This window comes from Berghia stephanieae, chromosome 5, assembly GCF_034508935.2.
Source record: "Berghia stephanieae isolate SIO BIC M18660-M18661 chromosome 5, UCSD_Bste_1.3, whole genome shotgun sequence".
NCBI classification, from domain to species: domain Eukaryota; kingdom Metazoa; phylum Mollusca; class Gastropoda; order Nudibranchia; family Aeolidiidae; genus Berghia; species Berghia stephanieae.
This window is the reverse complement of record NC_088364.1, coordinates 68363643-68370271: the sequence shown is the minus strand read 5'-3', so window position 1 is coordinate 68370271 and position 6629 is coordinate 68363643. Positions and strand designations below refer to the sequence as shown.

The 6629-nt window shown below is 34.9% G+C and overlaps 1 protein-coding gene across 1 annotated transcript in view; it reads left to right on the top strand.

Annotated features, from left to right (window-relative positions):
• The window catches only part of LOC144973498 (tyrosine-protein phosphatase non-receptor type 13-like), a 51302-nt gene extending 48778 nt beyond the window's left edge, over window positions 1-2524 (top strand). The window contains exon 43 of the mRNA XM_078915998.1: window positions 1-2524. This exon is cut by the window's left edge and continues 778 nt beyond it. The gene's annotated coding sequence lies outside the window, so the exon portion shown is untranslated.
• Window positions 2525-6629: the final 4105 nt, after the last annotated feature.

The window sequence follows — 6629 nt, the reverse complement described above, 5'->3', positions numbered from 1 at the left end:
TATTGTTATTATTATTACGCTAATGATAAAAGATTTTTACCAGAGCAAAGAACAAAATATAACATGCCCATCCAACATCGTTCATTTGTGTAACTTTTAACATCTGTGCCTTTATAAATTTGATTTGCCTTATGACCTTCCAAAGACTAAATCTCCCTTTTTACATATGGGGAATTTATTTATTAAGAGTATAATAATTAATTATAAGTCTTCCCAAATAGACTTTATTTTAATATTGCTATCATTGCAACGTTGTTGCTATGTAAAGGTGAAGAATTTTGACATGTGATATGGTATCTATCTAGTGCAATCTGGAAAGCATTTAATTGCAAGAATTAATTAATTCAAATTTCGATTTGAAATGGCGGTGGTTTATTTATTATTAAAAGAAAAATCTCTCGCGTTTGTTGTTCAAGATGAGACAGGACATAGTAATAAATCATATCTATTTCTATTATAATTTATTGTCAAACTGTGTTCGTTTTGGATTTTACCCAATTTCATTTTCACACTGTATCTTGGAAACTTTTTTAAAAGAGAAAATGTGGTGTTAGGTAAACAAAGTTCTTTTCTCAACAAGTCATCTGAACTTACATTTATTTGATATTTTTGGTGTGTCCAAGCTTTAATGTTAAGTGAAATATGCTTTAATTCTGTTTCATACATTTTACTGTTATTTTCCTTATTATATTAATTGATTTGGTTTGTTTTATCTGGTCTTGCACGTTGGCAAGGATGTTGTATGTCGAATTGTTACCCTCTTTGTCATGGACAACAATTCCTCAAAGTAAGACAGTCTCCATGAAAACAAATAATAGTCCACCATGATTTGTTTGGTTGTCTATCTAAACTGTAATATGATCACGCAAAGATTTGTTTGCCCTGCAAGAATTTATTCCTCCTTCCTTATGGGATTTATTTTCTTTTGTAATTTTCATCAATTGTCTCATCTGTTCTCTATATTTTCAAGCTTTATATATACATATATTATTTATTCAATACCATCGCTTTTTAAAAAAAAAAATGTTATACTATAATGAAAATAGATCTGAAACCAAATGATTTACGCCGTATGTGCTATAACTTTTATATTTCTTATTCTTTATCTTACAATACAAATATAACAGACTGAAAAAACACAGACAAGAAACTTTCAAAAAATTTGAAACTCGTTTTCACAAAGGAAATGATTAATTTGAAATGTTCCTGCCAGTATGTTTTGAGTTCATTATATGTATTTGTAGATAGCCTACTCTGTCTTCTAAATCTCTGTGTCATACCAACGTCAATGTCTCCAACGATGAAGAGCTGACTAGATTTTTTACTCCCATGTGATATACATATTTATTTTATATACTACATTATTTTTTTGGGAAACTGCCTTACACTTATAATATTAAAGACATTTTTTGACTGTAAAAAATGTGATTGTATAACTAGTCATTTTAATGGAAACTATTTAAACGCAATAAATAAGTCAAACAATTAAAAAAATAAAGTTTGTTGTACAGTGATACATCACAACTTATTTACACAAATATCTCTTTTCTGTTATATACTTGACAAGATTTGATATAAGCCTGTATTATACTTTTGTGATATTTTGAAATCCTTTTCTTTCTTCTTTCTTGGTGTTTGTTATATTTTCATACAGGTGAAATATGAGTTTTATTCGAAATAGAAAAAGAGAGCAAATTGATCGTCAATGATGATGATGATGTTTGCGAAGAATAAAAAAGTTGTGACAATGAAAGTTGTGCCCTGTATAATTTACACAACAAATAGCGTAGATTTGTATGTATTTGGTATTTAGTAGTGGATTTGACATTTCTGTATTAAATTATAAAAATAGTCTGTTTATCAATGTAACCCCATACATCGTGCACTAAAAATATTTACACTAAATATAAGTGTCAAAACAAATAAAAACATTTAAACCAATATTTATTGTCTTCCTTTCCCCAAACAATGATAACAGTTGAAAAAAACAAAACAAATAATTGTATTACAATGACAAGAACTAGTTGATTCTTTACAGAATACTGTACCGGATACAGTCTTGGCTATTTAATTTTCTTCTCACTGTTGTTTAAAAATCGTTGTGAGGAGGATTAGTTAGAGAACATCTTGATTATAATGAATTAAGAAGAAAACAATTATAACGATCTTTTTTAGAAATGGACTATAATTTGTTGGGTTTTTTTGTTAGAACTTCCTTATTTTTCATGGAAAAAATATTTTGGATGGATAAATGTTCCTTTTAAAGGAGGAAAAACAATACAGATTTTAACAATAACGACGGTATTACCCATTGATCAACCTCGCACATGATTTGATTATATTGAAAGATTTTGAAGATAGTTTCAACATTCATTTGTTATCACTACTGACACTGTCCGATCTGCAATCCTATGTTAATCTTACACTATCTACATTCCTAGTGGCCTGCATGAGACATACATACAGACTTAGTACGTATTTTCATGTCATTTAAAAAAGCAATAAAAAAACATTTTAAAAGGAACTTGTGTTTGAATTGCAGTGTTTATTCCACTTTTAATACATTTGTTTTGAATCTGAATCTGAATGTTACTCGAAGTCGACTCAATTCTGAGTATTTGTGGAGAGAGTTGTTGAATGTGACAGCCAGTTTTGGTGTTTAGGCTGAAGAATTTTGATAATCTTCGATTGAAGGTGTCTAAATCTGTTGTGTTCAGACATAATTCGAGAAGAGCATTCCAAACAATGATAATATGGTGTGCAAACGAATATTTGAAGATGTTTGAGTTTGCTGATTGGTGTTTTTAAGTGTTTTTCTTTGGATGAGCAAATGTCGTATATTGTAGATCTTGTTATGTTTTGTTCTAAAGTTTGTCATTCTTTAATGGAGTCTCAAAGATTGAATGAAGGCCCTTGGCAAATTTATTTGCAGATATGTAAAATAAAAAAAAATTGAGCTTTTATATAGCGCAATATCCACTAAACGTGCTCAAAGCGATTTACAAGGGGACCCTGGCCAACAGCAACATTTAACATGTAGGACGGGACATGTTAGGGGATATTACAATTTTTTTCGGACAGAGCCAATGCTCTTAATCTTAACAGTCATGTACTCATTTTACACCTGAGTACGGTGAGGGAATGTGAGTAAAGAGCCTTCTCCAAGGACTCAGTATGTCCGAGCGAGGCTCGAACCCAGGACCTTCCTATCTGAAAGCGAATGTCATACCACTAGACCACATGCAACAGTCAATTATATGCATGCTCTGTCGTTCTCTGAAAAAAAAACAACACGTTTTAAAAATTGACCAGAAAACTCAACTTCCAAATATTGATCGATTAAAATGACCCACATCTTGTCAAAAACCCTCAAACCTGGGACTTCAAGGAAGATGATTTATAAGAATATAAAATATTTCCCTAACTAAAACTACACATTGGACTTTCCCTCTTAGCCAAGTGCTCCGACCAGGGTCAGGATAAAACCAAGTAATCTCATTTCGTAGACAAGGGCGGAAAGCCACTCGGAAAAGGAAGACGGGTACAAGGTCCTGGGTTAGAATCCGAAAATAGAATAGTAAAAAAAGTTAAAGATTTACATTGGAAAGTACACAAGTAAGACAGGGAATGGTTCAAATAGGGACAGATGATGATTCCAAGAGCACACTTTCAGTATACTTAGTTTGAGATCACCTAAAATTCTCATCCAGACAAGCATAGGAATACACTTAAAATGTTTGTTTGTTTGTTTGTTTTTAAGGGTTTTACGGCAACACATTTAGGTTATATCAGCACCAGTAAAAAAGGAAGAAAATGGGATAGTCAAAAGTTACACAATTAAAGCACTCAAGAGAGTAAGACAAAGGGGAATTGGGAACAAATAGGGATCAGATGTAGATTCCAAGAGCATACCATCAATGTACTTTTAGTCTGATATCACCTATAAGTCTAACCCAGACACAAACACAAGATCCAAGAAAGAGGAATACACTCAAATGCTTACATTAAATATAAGAAATATAATAATACATAAAAGAGATGATTTACAAGGAATAAAATATTATCTCCCAAAACAATAACTATGCATTTGACTTGTTTCCCTCCCAGCCAGGATCGGGACAAAACCAAGCAATCTCATACCAAGACAAAGACAGAAAGCTTGTTGGAAAACAGATATAAGGGGATAGAAGACACGGTAAGTACCTCCCTGCCCACTGTGGAGGTAGGGAACCCCACCCAGTTAAAATGTTTACGAACCATTAATATATTCAAAGCAAAAAGAAAACATAGCAATACATTACAGAGAGATGATTTACAAGGAAAAGAAATATCTCCCAATACTTTACGGTAACATTTGACTATTTCCCTCCCAAACAAGGACTCCGGCCTGGGAAATTCGGAAAACACAAAAGGGGATAGAAGACATAGTTAATGACCTCCTGCCCACCTTGGGGGAGTCTAAAGAACACAATCAGCAACTATAATTAAAATAGGGTTAAAAAAATCACACCTCACAGAAAATACAAACTAAAATCCTGTTCATCAATCGCAAACACAAGGACCAAAGAACATCCCCCCCCACAATGGAAAGAAAGAGAAAGAAATGAAAACAGAATTGAGTGATGTTTTGTTTGTTTTTAAAGGTCTTACGGCGCTTGCAACACATTAAGGTCCTATCAGCGCCAGTAAAAAGGACGAAAATGGGATAGTAATAAGTTCTATAATTGAAAATTAAAGCACCCAAGAAAAAGTAAGACAAAGGGGAATTGGATCAAATATGGAACAGATATAGATTCCAAGAGCACACTATCAAAGTAATTAGTTTGAGATCACCTAAAAGTCTCATCCAGTCACAAGCACAGGTCCTCACTAAGAGGGATGCACTCAAATGTTTACAAATCATCTATAATATGTAAACAAAACATAATAAATAACATAACAGAGAGCTGATTTACAAGGAAAAAAATATCATCTCCCAAAACTAACAATACATTTGACTGTTTCCCTCTCAGCAAGGGTATCCCTGGTCAGGGCCAGGACAAAACCAAGTAATCTCATTCCAAGACAAAGACAGAAAGCTAGTTGGAAAACAGACATAGGGGGATTGAAGACACAGCAAGTACCTCCCTGCCCACTATGGGAGGTCAGGAACCCCACCCAGTCAGCAAGGGTATGCCTGGTCAGGGCCATGACAAAACCAAGTAATCTCATTCCAAGACAAAGACAGAAAGCTAGTTGGAAAACAGATATAGGGGGATAGAAGAGACAGCAAGTACCTCCCTGCCCACTATGGGAGATCAGGAACCCGACCCAGTCAGCAAGGGTATGCCTGGTCAGGGCCAGGACAAAACCAAGTAATCTCATTCCAAGACAAAGACAGAAAGCTAGTTGGAAAACAGATATAGGGGGATAGAAGACACAGCAAGTACCTCCCTGCCCACTATGGGAGGGCAGGAACCCCACCCAGTCAGCAAGGGTATGCCTGGTCAGGGTCATGACAAAACCAAGTAATCTCATTCCAAGACAAAGATAGAAAGCTAGTTGGAAAACAGATATAGGGGGATAGAAGACACAGCAAGTACCTCCCTGCCCACTATGGGAGGTCAGGAACCCTACCCAGTCAGCAAGGGTATGCCTGGTCAGGGCCATGACAAAACCAAGTAATCTCATTCCAAGACAAAGACAGAAAGCTAGTTGGAAAACAGATATAGGGGGATAGAAGACACAGCAAGTACCTCCCTGCCCACTATGGGAGGTCAGGAACCCCACCCAGTCAGCAAGGGTATGCCTGGTCAGGGCCATGACAAAACCAAGTAATCTTTTTTGTTTGTTTGTTTGTTTGTTGCTTTAGGTCTCTTCCAACACAATTGAGGTTATATGAGAGACCGCTGAAACAAAAAACAAGCAATCTAACAAAAATAGTACAAATGTAAATCAAAATCATAACCTAAAGATATCATAAGCTAAATTATAAATAACCAAGAACAAACAGGCAGAAGATTTATAGAAAAAAAAATATCCCCTGTCAAAAATACAATCACAAACCAAAGAAGCAGGATAGGCTAGTAAAGAGAAGAAGAAACGACATCACTATCGGATCGTATACCCATGCGAACATCATAGGTATATGATTCAAGGGTGATGCTCCCATCCAACCACCCGCCCAAGTAATCTCATTCCAAGACAAAGACAGAAAGCTAGTTGGAAAACAGATATAAGGGGATAGCAGACACAGTAAGTACCTCCCTGCCCACTATGGGAGGTTAGGAACCCGACCCAGAGAATTGAGTAAAACAAGCAAGTTAAATACATATTGTTTATTATGTAATGCATTCTCAAAATCTACATGGCATTGAGCGAAACTTCTTGGGCAATCAAGTGAGAATAAAAAATAACAATAAACACAATCGCAATCAAAAGAGGAGAATAAAAGATTAACACATCAGATCCATCTGACCAGATTACTTGAATCAAATCACGAATGAGAAGTCTGGTATGAATGTGTGTGACAGATAGTGTAAGACTTCAAGATTCATCAGGGTAGGTATCTAACAGATGACCTGGATTGTATGAAATGGAAATTTGATTCCATATTGAATGACGCCACTCTGCTCCTTGTTATTAGTTTA